Below are 14,350 nucleotides of genomic sequence, written 5' to 3' on the forward strand. Positions count from 1 at the left end.
GGGGTGTCTACTGAAAGCAGAGAACTTCTATAGGCTCTTTCGGCCTAAAGACATCATAGAGAGGGATCCCCCGTTTCATAGCCCCCTCTGTAAACATAGCCCCTAACAAAGAGTTCACCCAGCCTGCGGCCCACCCATGTATTACATCCTTGGCCATTCCTTTTAAAAGGTTGACGACTAGGCGCTCTCCATAAGGAGTAATGGCGCTCCCTGAATCTTGAAGAAGGCCTATCCCATGATTAATGTTAAAAATGAAAATCAGACATCATATAGTCCATGACAATCTCAACCAGAACCAGCCCTGTACCTCACATGGATCCAGAGATCTCCCCATTAATTGCTCTGCTAGATTTATTTTAGGCTGGCAGCTCTCTCCCTATCACAGCTCAGGGGACATGTCCTTTCTGCTGCAGCTCTCTCCCTATCACAGCTCAGGGGACATGTCCTTTCTGCTGCAGCTCTCTCCCTATCACAGCTCAGGGGGCGCGTGATTTCTGCCGCAGGTCTCTGCCTATAACTGACACATCTTCTAATAGTAGATCCAGCTGCTGCCAGTTAAAGGATGGAAGTGAGTATGCGCGACCACCTCAGCAAGGTGGACAGAAATAGGGAACAACAAACAGCAGGTGGTGTTATCCTCTTCACCCGCTGCTGCACTAGGCACTAGCAGCATACAGTTTCCGGACATAATGCACATAGGCGCGCACTTACACTTTGCGACATCAGGACGCAGTGCACCACTGGCGCCAGGACACAGGCAGTGCTGAAGAGCCAGAGTGGTGGAGGTGCCAGGAGGAGGAGAGGAGAAGTGTGTCTTATTTTTGTCTGCTCTGAGGTCTGCATTTTGGGGACGGATGGGTTGGGTGGGGGTTATAGGTGGGGGCTGTGGTCTAATTTGGGGTCTGTATAAATCTGAGGTCTATGTGAATTTGGGGTCTGATGTGGGGTCTGTATGAATTTGGGGGCTGATTTGGGGTTTAATCTCTACTGATCTGCGGTTGTCCAACCATGTGACATTTATATTTGATAATTTATTAGAATGCCACAAAAAAGTAGTGATAACGCTCTCATCTCACTGTTCTCACCACTAGGGGAGCTCTTGGCATCATTCCTGGGCTTGGCCGGCTCAGGTGAAGCTTAGGGGTTGTGAGTGTGACATTCGTACCGTATGTGCTGTACGTGTGATATATGTGGATATTACACGTCTGTAACACAGAAGAGCGGGGATCCAGTGTGGGCTTTGAGTAATGCACTTCACCACTGTGTATCGGCCCGTATATCTGGCCGGGTTTGAGACCCCTGATCTAGCTTATGTTACAGACTACAAAAAAAGTGGTATACAGTGCAGAAGAAGCCTGGGAGTGAAACATACGTTGTGGTCGCCAATGCTCTGCTTTGGTCGGTATTTACCTATGATACCTCTAGCAATGTATTGTGTCCTTTTTTTTGTAGCCTGTAAAATAAGGTCGATTTTTTTGCCTGTTATTACTCTTGCCATAATTGGCTTTTTTGGTAGTGAGATTTTTATTATATTGACTTGGCGCAGGATGATTTATATTTTTTTAATATTTAGTCCCGAGCTTTGCCGAAATACCAAGTATAAGTGAGCTTATCTGGTGTCTTGGCTTCCATTTATACCAGACACCATGATGTTGTGCCAGATCCATCATACAATAACTGGCAGACCCAACTGACTCATGATGGGGTCCATTGGGATACCCTTGATAGTTTCGGAACTTGTGAGATGGAGAAACTCCCATTCACTTCTATAGGGGCTAGGGGAAACAGTGCAGCACAGTGAGCTCAGGCTATTTCCATCAATCTAGCCACCCTTTGCTACGTGCATGCAGCGGCCAGTGAGATATGGTGAGGCAGGTGGGGGAGGTGGGTGCGGGATCCAAGATATCGGACCCACATCTATTAGATATTTATGATTGTTCGTGTGGTCAGGCCATAAATGTCTGAGATGAGAATACCTTTTTTAAGGAGCTTTCTGGTTTTATAAGATAAAGACGTTATCAGCTTCAGAAAATCCATTTTCCAATGCTCTTATGGAATTCAGAGTTAATACAGCCTCCAGAACAAATTGCCACTACAAAGAGCACCCCTCCCTGAAGGACCCAGCATGCCCATGTTTTATATGACTAGCTTAAAAATTTCCAAAGACTCTGCCGGCAGCTTACTGCTATTTGCTGGGCCGCACCTAGAAGTTCAACCTGAACCAATGGCGAGTCCAGACACAGCTGGGAATTCTAAGTAAATTGTGAGAACTCGCTATGGCTGCCAACATGCACTTGTAATGGCACCCTCGTGCTGTCGATTTAAAGGCTATGTATACCTTCGGAGACAATTTTTGTTTATGAATGCATTTTTACTCATTTTTGGCTAAAAATCTTATTTTTAATTACCTTTTATTGAAAATATTGAGCCCTACTGTCACAAAGGGTTAACTGTTTTTCTAGCTGTGTGACTGGTACTTTTACTTTCACTTTGTGCCATCATCTAATAAACCTTATCTCTAAATTACTAAAAGGTCATAAACACTTATTTAGACCCCATTCTTATCAGTAAGATAAAAGCTGAGCTCTAATGAGTGTTCATAATGTCAGAGAGCAGAGATAAGGAGCCCGTCTGCTCCTCAGATGGCAGAAAATCCACAGGGTGCTACTACAGCATCTCAGCTCTGTACAGAAAAAAGGATGCCATATTTTTAATAAAGACCAATTTAAAAAAAAAAGGTTTTTTTTTAAATCTCAAAATATGCAATCATAAATAAAAAATTCCCCCAAAGGTGTGCATACCCTTTAACTCTTATATAATATAGATTGGATACAAATGTAACAAAACTTCATCTGTGATCTATGGGCTGACTCTGAATGGAAATTCAAATGTTTCCATTCAATGACAACAAGATGAAACTAGAACTTGATGAATTGAAGCACAAGAAACCACTGCAGAGGACATGAGAACTATAATCTAAAAGCCATATCTCTCTTTACGTCTGCACATACATGTGATAGTGGACAATGATATATAAGGCTTTGGCTTTCTATAAAACACAGTCAGGTTCTGGGAGTATGATGGAGGCTCCCAGCTCAATGATATCCTTTTTGGGTTTTGTTATAGTCTTTTATCTATGGAGAGACGTAGGGTGATTCGGCTTGATTAGAGCCACTGTAAATATTTCATCAGTAAATTGCAGAAATAGCAATTCCATAACATAATGTTCTAATTATTATCGTTTCCCTGAAAGTATCCTGAAGATAGGTCGTCAGTATTATAATTTCGGAAAACCCCTTTAAATTAATTATCCCCATCCTTCATACAGGATAGATGATCACTGCAATGCATCAAATGTGATTTTTATTACAGATTTGGACCATATGGCTTCTGCAGCTTGCATGTATTTGAATACATAGCAAGCTGCAGAACATCGCTCACTGTCTAAAGCTCATCCGATGGAAACATGAAAGCAGCGGCAGCCAAATAGTCCAAAATGTGTAAGAACTTACTGAAAATGCTTTTTTATTACATATTTGAGACAATGCACTAAAAAAAGTGACTAAAGGTATCCATAGCCTTTAAAGGAAACCTGTCACCTTGAGAATGCAAATTATTCTGCAGGTAGCTATAATGGTCTTTATGTTACCAGCATCTAATTTTGGGGAAGCATTGAAGGGTAACCCTATTATACTAGGTACCTGACCTGTCTTGCTCTGTTCCATTCTTCAACATGTATAGACATCATACCTCCAAAAAATTTAATCTCAAATTGTGGGACATTTAAAGCTCTGCCAGTTCCATGTAAGACTCTTACACTGTCTAGAATTCCACCCTTTAAGCAAATCAACCCTGCTCCATCCCATCCAACATAAAAAATGAAGTAAAAAAAAAATTACATGAATAAAATAAAAATGAATACAAAATAAAGAAAATGTACTAATAGTTTTGAATAAAAAATGTTTAGTGTCTACAGATCTTATGCTGAGCTGTGGGTCTCCATGGTTACCAAAATCCCGGGTGGTATGATCCTGCAGTTATGAGTTACTCTCACAGCTAACCTACACTAAAAGAGGGAGGAATGGAAAAGTACTAGAACCACTGGCAATGATGCACTGCTCTGTATTGATCGTTTTCATTCCCAGTGAAACGGAAAGGTAGAAAAATAAAGAAAATTTATAGTTATCGCTAGGTAGCCTAGGAGGTTCTAGGATATGAGAAACAGCATGTATGGGAAAGATGCGGGGTGCACGACTCTGACAAAAAGACCAGGTCAACTAAACGTGGTCTAAGCCCCATCCCCTTAATCCATCCCATGAAGAAAAGAAAGGGACCAGAAGGTGAAGGATCCTTATTTACTCTGGGCGATTCTATCAGAGATATCTTGAAGGAACTTGCCTACAATCTTGAAGAAAGATCAATGGAATTAATTGTTGTGTCATTAATTATGTTTGTAGTATAACATTTTATTTTTTTTATTCCCTGGGGCCGGCCATAATGGAGGCACACACTTCATTCCTGTAAAAGAATTACATCAGTGTATGTGTGCCTTTATGACAGCTTCAAAGAATGGAAGTTAATGGGCAGAAAAGTCCATCAATACGTCCCCCTCCAGAATCTTATATGTGGATATAATTATAGTATTGCTATACTACCTTATCTACTCCTGTAATAAAAAACAGATCTGTCATCTCTCATTCCCCCCTCTAATGACTCTGCTTATTCTGTCCCAATCTAAACAGCAAAGCTGATAAGTGAGCTGCAGAGAACAGGATGTGTCAGTTTATGGTGGGCTCTCTGGTGGCCAGTATGGCCTCCTCCACATATGGCTATGCGGCACAGTTCAGATATGAAGCAGAAAACGCCAGAGGGGAACTGAGCCAGAACTATGGGTTCGTAAAAATACATCCAGGGTATCAGTTGTAATTCTGGATGCCAAATAGCGCCAGACAGAAAAAAAAATGCTGCTCGTTTAGTTTTTCTGTCCGGCGCTATAAGTGTACAGATGCCCGATCTGTGCACTGAAGTGCTGTGCACATATATCAGTTGTGTCTGGCTCCAGCATAAAACAACTGGCCAGGGACAACTGATATATGTGAAGGTCGCCTATGAAAATTGAATTATTTTAGGAGTATTTTTTATATAGGGGGCTCACATGAAAAAATAAAAATGCTTAAAGGGATTGTCTCACAAATAATATTATACAGTTTTAAAACCAGCACCTGCATCTGAATACTTCTGTAATTGCATGTATTTCAAAATGTAGCATAGCCAGTGAGTTATTCAATAAAATCTATCTGTATAGCACCACCTGCTGTTTTTTTTTCCTTATTACTTTGACCTGCTCACTGAGAAGGCCGCACATGCTCAGTTTCATCCTTCAATTGCCTCCTGAGCTGTGATTGGGAGAGCATGGACACGCCCCCTTAGCTGCAGCAGAAAAGACACACCCCCTAAGCTGTGAGCTTGATAGAAATCTAGCAGAGCAATAAATGTGGAGATCTCTGGATACATGTCAGGTACAGGGCTGGTTCTAGCTTTGGTAGAGAGAGATGTTCATGTCCCGTGTGATGTCTGATTTTCATTTCTTACATTAGTCATGGGATAATCCCTTTAACATTATACACTCACCTAAAGAATTATTAGGAACACCTGTTCTATTTCTCATTAATGCGATTATCTAGTCAACCAATCACATGGCAGTTGCTTCAATGCATGTAGGGTTGTGGTCCTGGTCAAGACAATCTCCTGAACTCCAAACTGAATGTCAGAATGGGAAAGAAAGGTGGGCTACAACTGCAGAAGACCCCACCAGGTACCACTCATCTCTACTACAAATAAGAAAAAAGAGGCTACAATTTGCACGAGCTCAACAAAATTGGACTGTTGAAGACTGGAAAAATGTTGCCTGGTCTGATGAGTCTCGATTTCTGTTGAGACATTCAAATGGTAGAGTCCGAATTTGGCGTAAACAGAATGAGAACATGTATCCATCATGCCTTGTTACCACTGTGCAGGCTGGTGGTGGTGGTGTAATGGTGTGGGGGATGTTTTCTGGGCACACTTTAGGCCCCTTAGTGCCAATTGGCCATCATTTAAATGCCACGGGCTACCTGAGCATTGTTTCTGACCATGTCCATCCCTTCATGACCACCACGTACCCATCCTCTGATGGCTACTTCCAGCAGGATAATGCACCATGTCACAAAGCTTGAATCATTTCAAATTGGTTTCTAGAACATGACAATGAGTTCACTGTACTAAAATGGCCCCCACAGTCACCAGATCTCAACCCAATAGAGCATCTTTGGGATGTGGTGGAACGGGAGCTTCGTGCCCTGGATGTGCATCCCTTAAATCTCCATCAACTGCAAGATGCTATCCTATCAATATGGGCCAACATTTCTAAAGAATGCTTATCAGCACCTTGTTGAATCAATGCCACGTAGAATTAAGGCAGTTCTGAAGGCAAAAGGGGGTCCAACACCGTATTAGTATGGTGTTCCTAATAATTCTTTAGGTGAGTGTATTTGGATTATAATCCTGGTTTAAATGATGTCACGCCCTGATTCTCATTAAACCCATAAGTGAGTATTTATAGTGCCTCAGCATGGGCAAATAGGGGGAGATCTATCAAAACTGGTGTAAAGTAGAACTGGCTTAGTTGCTCATAGTAACCAATCAGATTTCACCTTTCATTTTTGAGAGCTCCTTTGAAAAATAAAAGGATTAATCTGATTAGTTGCTATGGGCAACTAAACCAGTTTTGATAAATCTCCCCCATAGCTCCCAACATGAAAACTGGTAAATATATAACTGACAGAACATCTTAGCGCATCCTATAACCTGCGCGTATGCGCTCATTATTAAGGGCCATAGTTTTTCGCACTGATTTTGGAGCGTTTCTGCTAAAAAAAAGCCTTAAAACAGCCTCCCATTAATTTCAATGGGAAGCAGCAAGTCCTATCTTGGGGCAGAATCAGCGCTGAATCTCCATGAAAGTCCATCCATTTTTGTGTGTTTTCCGTGCGTTGTTTGGCGCAGATCTGCTTCAAATCTGCTTCCAAGACCTCAAGCTGAGAATTCAGCTTTGTATTGAAGTGAACACTTTTTTTCGCGCTGAAAAAAAGACACTTGTATTCTGCGCTGATTTGAAGTGAACGCTTTTTTTTCCGCTGAAAAAAGACGTGTGTATTCCGCGTCGTTTTTTTTTTATGCATGTATTTCAAAATCGGTCATGTGAACTATCCCTTATAGTAACAATAACACCAATCTAACTTTATTTATAACATAACGGTGAACGCCGAGCAGCTTCATTATGACCCCCGTATGCTGCGTATTGCTTAGGCCATGTGTTCCCAAACGTCCGTATACTGATGAGTTATTCTTTCACGTGTCCTACATTATCACTCTATTACTAAAATACTTTTTTTCTCCTCCCGCAGATATTGGAGTGATCCAGATTTAGTTGATGGGCAGCCAACTGCACTGTATCTACGTTTTCCACATCAATACTCATTTATGGCTTGGTAATTGCAGAACCGCATCCCCTGCCCTTATCTATCACAGCGACCCAAGGAATTATAGTTACATTAAAGCTGTGTCATTTCTTCTCCAAGACCATGTATCATCTGCAGCCTGTTCTGTTGGAGCTAAGTGTGGACATAGCGGGCATACTGGCAAATATGGATTTGGGGAACGCATACGATGCATGCCAATGCAGGATGCCCATAAACAGTCTGTATTACGGGCTCTAAGGGTACGACCCCACGGTGCTGATGGCTACATGCGGCCAAGTCATGCCCACCCGTGGCAGCCAATGGCAGCAGGACTTTGCAGTAAAATCATGAGGGCTGTGGATGCCGCGGTTGTGCGTGGCATGTGGCCGCATGCATCCAGCCGGCGGTGTCATTTGTAATTATTACATCTATAAGGGCTCATGTAAATGACGGTATGTATCTTGCGAGCCGTAAAAAATATGGATGACGTCCGTGTGCATTCCATATTTTGCAGAACGGAACAGCTGGCCCCTAATAGAACAGTCCTATCCTTGTCCGTAATGTGGAGTAACTTCAATTTTTTTTGCGGAGCGGACATGAAAAGAAAATATGTTTGTGTGTGTGAACCCTAGAGCACAGTCGTAGACAAATTGTTTGCACTTTGTGGGACTACAACTCCCAGCAGATTGCATCTAACCTGCCGTTCTGTAGACGTTGGGACAGATTTATTAATCCTGTCTTATATTCAGACAGTGTAAACCTAGACTAGACAGTCCAAGTATGACCAGATTTATCACAGTGATGGATGCTGGGTGATTAATCTACTGCACCTTTAGGCCCCTTTCACACGAGCGTGACGGATTGGCTCCGGATGCGTTCAGGGTGCGTTCAGTGAAATTCGCACTATTTTACAAGCAAGTCAGTTTTGTCTGCGATTGCGTTCAGTTGTTCAGTTTTTTCCACGCGGGTGCAATGCGTTTTGATGCGCGCGTGATAAAAAACTGAAGGTTTACAAACAACATCTCTTAGCAACCATCAGTGAAAAACGCATCGCACCCGCACTTGCTTGCGGATGCAATCGGTTTTTCACTGAAGCCCCATTCACTTCTATAGTGGCAGGTCTGCGTGAAAAACGTAGACTATGGCTACATGCACACGACCGTTGTTTGTTTTGCGGTCAGCAAATCGCGGATCTGCAAAACACGGATGGCGTCCGTGTGCATTCTGCAATTTGCGGAACGGCACGGACAGCCTTTAATATAACTGCAAGAATAGGACATGTTATATTTTTTTTTGCGGGGCCACGGAACAGAGCAACGGATGCGGACAGCACACGGAGTGCTGTCCGCATCTTTTGCAGGCCCCATTGAAGTGAATGGGTCCGCACCCGAGCCGCAAAAACTGCGGCTCGGATGCGGACCAAAACAACGGCCGTATGCATGAGGCCTATAGAACATGCTGCGTTTTTCACGCAACGCAGAACTGATTTGTAAAAAAACAAACGCTCATGTACACAGACCTATTGAAATGAATGGGTCAGGATTCAGTGCGGGTGCTATGCATTCACGTCACGCATTGCACCAGCGCGGAAAACTCGCTTGTGTGAAAGGGGCCTTAGACTGGACTGCAGTTTTTTTCTACTTTGCGCTAGAATCACGCAACTGAATTTTGTCGCAATTTTTGTGTATCTAAAGCCACACCTCTCAACTGCTAAGCCACACCCCCTTTCAAGGCAAAAAAAGTTCCCATGCGGTACAAGACCTGTTTTGCCAGGCACATAGTAATCATGGTATGCAATAGTAAACCTACCACATTGTTGTTTTCTGTGAAAGCAAAAAAGGAAACCGCCTTCAAAAATGTAGGGGTCATTTATCAATCTGAAATACGCCTATATTGCAACTAGCAATCTGCGACTTCTCCCCACTCACACCAGATCTAATATTGTGGGTGTGGCATGGGTGGGGAAGGGGAGGGGCCGGAAGGCTCATCTCACTTACCATTTTCTACACTAAAAATTTTTTCTAAATATAAGCCAGGTAGAAGCGGCGGACGATTCGCTGAAGTTACGGAGAGGCCGGTGCCTCTTCATAACTTTGGCGGAACCACCGCTAGATATAGGGGTTATTAAGACAGGCGTCTAAAATGCTGGTCTTAATAAACGTGCCCCGTAGTTTTTATAGATTCCACTGCATCGCACTCAGCCAGAATCCTACACCGTACTGATGAGGGGAAAGCACCCCAAAACAGCTGTCTGGGGATGGATATTTGGCTGGCTATTTTCCCTTGTCATGTCCCTTGTTAAAAAGTCGGACGTTGACTCACAGGGAGACACTTTCAAAAGGTGGCGCTAGCGAGGCGGTTCTCTTTCCCTGGTAGATAACTCTTTGTATACTATTTTCCCATGAAGCATTTCCAATAAGTCTCCATACACAGCTGGTCTCCGTCAGGGGAGCCAGCATCCCCTAAGCAGGATTCCAACCCAATAGTGTGAGTGACAATATGGCTGGTGTGTTGGGGACATGGGCATTGGCAAGTTCAAGGCCCACATGTCTGCCTGAGCGATTCTCCTATAGAATACAGGTGGGAGTGAGAAAGGTTTTAGACAAATCAACTATGTGATAGACGGAAAACCTAAGAAATAATGGAACCTACTGAACTACTATGCCGTGCACAGTTCACAAAGCCACATTTTGCGCAAAACTGTGAAACTTTTTGTACTTTTCTGCCTTATTTAAAAAATGTAGGGGAGAATAGCGGGAAGGACAATGTCTGAAGCAAGACAGATTTACTATAATTTACATAAAATGGCGTAAATTGTAGCACAAATCTATGCCTTCCCCTTCATATGCTTGGTGCATCTTACTCCAGCGCACTTCTGATTAAGACGGGCGAAGGAAACACCATTGGAAACCTCTGGTTTGAAAGGGTCATCCAGGAATTAATATTGCTGACTTATCCTTAGGATAGGTCATCAATATCAGATTAGAGAGGGTCTGACACCTGGGACCCCCATGATCAGCTGTAAGAAGTGTGCGGAGCTCATGAGCGCCGCAGTCTCTTCCTAGGAAATGTGATGTCACCGTACATCGGTCACATGGCCTAATTGAAGCTCAGCCCCATTTAAAGGGAACCTGTCACCTGGATTTTGGGTATAGAGCTGAGGACATGGGTTGCTAGATGGCTGCTAACACAGTAACCGCAATACCCAGTCCCCATAGCTCTGTGTGCTTTTATTGTGTAACCCCCCCCTTCCCCTCCCCCCCCGCCCCGATTTTAAAGATATGTAAATGAGGCAAGTAAGAAGCCCAAGGAGCTGTTACTAACGTTTCCGGAGCCCAGCCATGCCCACTGTGAAGGAGCCCAGCACCGCCCCGCATCCTCCGAATCTCCTCCTTGCTCCCCAACGTCACAAAGCTAGAGCACCGTAATCTCGCGATGCGCGAGCTAGCGCATGCGCAGCATCAGCCTCAGGGAACGAACTGTGCATGCGCTAGCTTGCACAACGCAAGATTATGGCGCTCTAGCTTTGTGAAGTCGGGGAGCAAGGAGGAGATTCGGAGGATGTGGGGCGGTGCTGGGCTCCTTCACAGTGGGCGGGGCTGGGCTCAGAGTCAGAGAACGCTGGACTCATCTCTGACAGGACTCATCTAAGGTTCATTTACATATCTATAAAAAAAATATTTGACACAATAAAAGCACACAGAGCTATGGGGACTGGGTATTGCGGATGTGCTAGCGGCCATCTAGCAACCCATGTCCTCAGCTCTATACCCAAAATCCCGGTGACAGGTCCTTTTTAAGTCAATGGGGCTGGGCTGCAATACCAAGCATTTCCACTATACAATGTATGGCGCTGTGCTTAGAGAGATGACAGGGGCCGGCTGTGCTCAACATAGCTCCGGTGAGCGCCGCTGCTCCCTGAAACAGCTGATCGGCCGGGGGTGCAGGGACTTCGGACCCCTGCCGATCCTGAGGATAGATAATCATTATCAATTCCTGGATAACCCATTTGAATTGACAGTTGGAAGACTGATGATTGGAGATCACTGCATCAGACCAGTAGATGTTTTATATTACCCTGAGGAGATTTATCATAGCTGGTGTAAGGGAAAACTGGTTTAGTTGCCCATAGCAACCAATCAGATTCCACCTTTTCATTTTCCAAAGGAGCTCTGAAAAATGAAAGGTGGAATCTGATTGGTTGCTATGGCCAGCTAAGCCAGTTCTACTTTACACCAAATTTCTTGTAAGACTGTCACTACTGAAATGTATCTGCTAACGTTTCTATCTGTAGGGAGCCATCAAATTAGCATTATGTTACCACTGACAACCCTGACTACCTGGGGACCTATATTTCATCTTTTCAGATGACCACTTCTCAGACTACCTGATGCACACTGTACATTGGTAGTCAGTGACACTTCCTGCTTGTCCGGCCCTGCTCTTCTTCGATTGGCCAGCACTGCTCACATGACCTTGGATTGTCCTGCTAGCCAATCCAAGGGCAGCAGGAAGTGTCCAGGACTGAATTGTTTTTGTTGAACCGAAGGGTCACTTTAACGTTAGCATTTAAGAGATAATGCCATGATTAATGTAAAAAATGAAAATCAGACATCACAATCTCTTACTAACAAATCTAGAACCAGCCCTGTACCTCACATGGATCCACTCATTGCTGCAATTGCTCTGCTATAGTCTCTTGTATGGTAAGTCCTTTCTCGGGGGGTGTCCTTTCTGTTGCAGCCATCTCCCTGTCAAAGCTCAGGGGGGTGTATGCTTTCTCAGAGGGCACGTCCTTTCTGGTGCAGATCTCACCCTGTAACTGTCCCAGCGTCTAACAGTAGATATGGCTGGTGGCAACTGAAGTATGAAGCTGAGCATGTGCGACCACCTCAGTAGGTGGACATGCACCTTACTATACAGATTAAACACCAGGGGATGATTTATAATGAAGTAAAGAGAAGCTCTCATAACTGGAGCATTTTTGTAGCAGGAAGTAAATTACAAAAATAAGTCTTTTTTCAAGCTGAATTATATCAAAATAACATTAATGGTGGCACAACCCCTTTAATTATCACTCATGTCAGTACACTTATGGTCAGCTTAAGGGCTCATGCACACGACCGTATAACACGGATCTGCAAAAAATACGGATGACGTCCGTGTGCATTCAGTATTTTGCAGAACGGAACAGCTGGTCCCTAATAGATCAGTCCTATCGGGAGGATTGAGGCCTGTTCATAGTTTAGGTGTTTTTTTTTAGGCTTTTAACCAAAAATGTAAATTAAAAAATTGCATATGCATTTTATTTCATGTGGTACGAAACACAAAGTTTTGCAACACTGAGCCAAATATACAAATATAATAAAAATATACAAAATTAAATATGTGGAATGTTGTGTACAAACACAAAAGAGATAGATATAGATATATATATATATATATATATATCTATATCTATATCTATCTCAAAGTACAGAGAGAGAGAATTGCATCTAGCACTAATATACAGTAAGTGCCCCCATCAGTCTGGAGTGAAATACATGGTCCAATCAGCTCTTGATGTATTTACTGCACCGCTGCAAATAAATCCTGATGTCCTCCTTTGCTTTCTATGTAGACCGAGGATTCTGTTTTTTATTTGTTGAAGTGCAACCTCTTTACTGGGTGACAGCTCCACAACGCATTGCCTCCGTCAATATTATCGATGGATTTGTGCACATAACCTACAACTGGGCGTCTGCCCTGTGACTCCAGTTAAGTAAATGTCCCCCCCATAAAATGCTCCATAAATTCCTCAGCTGACCAACCCATTGGACTTCCCCATAATCTTAGAATAAAGAGATTACATGTGATCCAATTAGCTAAATGTAGACTGCTACGAGTCTTTAAGACATGGGTAACTGCTGCTGACATGGGTAACTGCCCCAAGCACAAGTGATATGAGAGGCACCAAATGGCAGAATCTATGAGGTATGGCAGAAGTCTCCAAAGCATTGCTCTCCTGAGGCTATGAAACTACAAATGATGGGAGGGGTGTTCGATAGCTGCAGGGTGAAAGGTTGGAGAGTGGAGACAACTGATTTACAGAATAATCAAGCAAATGCGTGGAAACAGATGAAAAAAAAAATCTATGGCACAAAGTATCATCTTTAATGGATGACTATACCTTGAGTAGGACACTACTCTGAGAAGCTAAGACCAGTGTGGTTGCAAAGTGGAAAACCATCTACCCTGATTATAATTGCCAGTTGCCAATTCTTTTCAATTTGTGTTCGGTACAACATTGGTCAATCCAGTTTGGGTGGTTGCGGAATGAATGGGCAGTTTTATTTCACAATAAGGGTCTACAGAAACTATAACCATGCAGATGAACCTGGCGAGCTAGAGGAGTTGAACAAGTTTGCTCCACTTGAGTGTCAGCACATCCATAGGTCATCATGCTCCAAACCAAAAGCCATCATGAGTCCAAGGTAAATTTAGGATGCAGCATCCATCAGCATTCAGACACGAATGTTAGCAACCAAGCTTGGGATTCCCCTGATTCACAATCCAGTTGAGGCATTGGTATTGTATTTTCTGTTTAAAATGGATTCCATGCAGAATAACCTTAGCGGTAACATAAAAGAATGATGCATCAGAGTTAACCTTTAGTGCATTGCTACACATCCAGACTTCAAGGTCCCGGTGTGAAAGTGATGACTGCATTGTGAGCATGCAAACAGGACGTAAGAAAGAAGGTGGTGGAAAGAGGCTGCTTCACACACACAACAGCGAACGTTCAGACCCCGAAACCAACATTTGTCAATGGCTCTGAACCTAACAAACGTGTGACCACACCATGGTACAGA

General features: G+C 43.3%; 1 protein-coding gene across 2 annotated transcripts in view; it reads right to left on the minus strand.

The window, feature by feature from the left end:
• Positions 1-14,350, minus strand: part of TMEM240 (transmembrane protein 240) — a 65,079-nt gene that overhangs the window by 48,855 nt on the left and 1,874 nt on the right. Inside the window, exon 3 of one of the 2 annotated variants that reach the window (XR_006387720.1) lies at positions 14,005-14,108. The exons of the other annotated variant lie outside the window; for it this stretch is intronic. The gene's annotated coding sequence lies outside the window, so the exon portion shown is untranslated. Of the gene's footprint in view, positions 1-14,004; positions 14,109-14,350 lie in introns of those variants that run through there. 2 annotated transcript variants of the gene reach the window in all.

The sequence above is a fragment of the Bufo gargarizans genome, chromosome 2 (genome assembly GCF_014858855.1).
Source record: "Bufo gargarizans isolate SCDJY-AF-19 chromosome 2, ASM1485885v1, whole genome shotgun sequence".
NCBI lineage: Eukaryota > Metazoa > Chordata > Amphibia > Anura > Bufonidae > Bufo > Bufo gargarizans.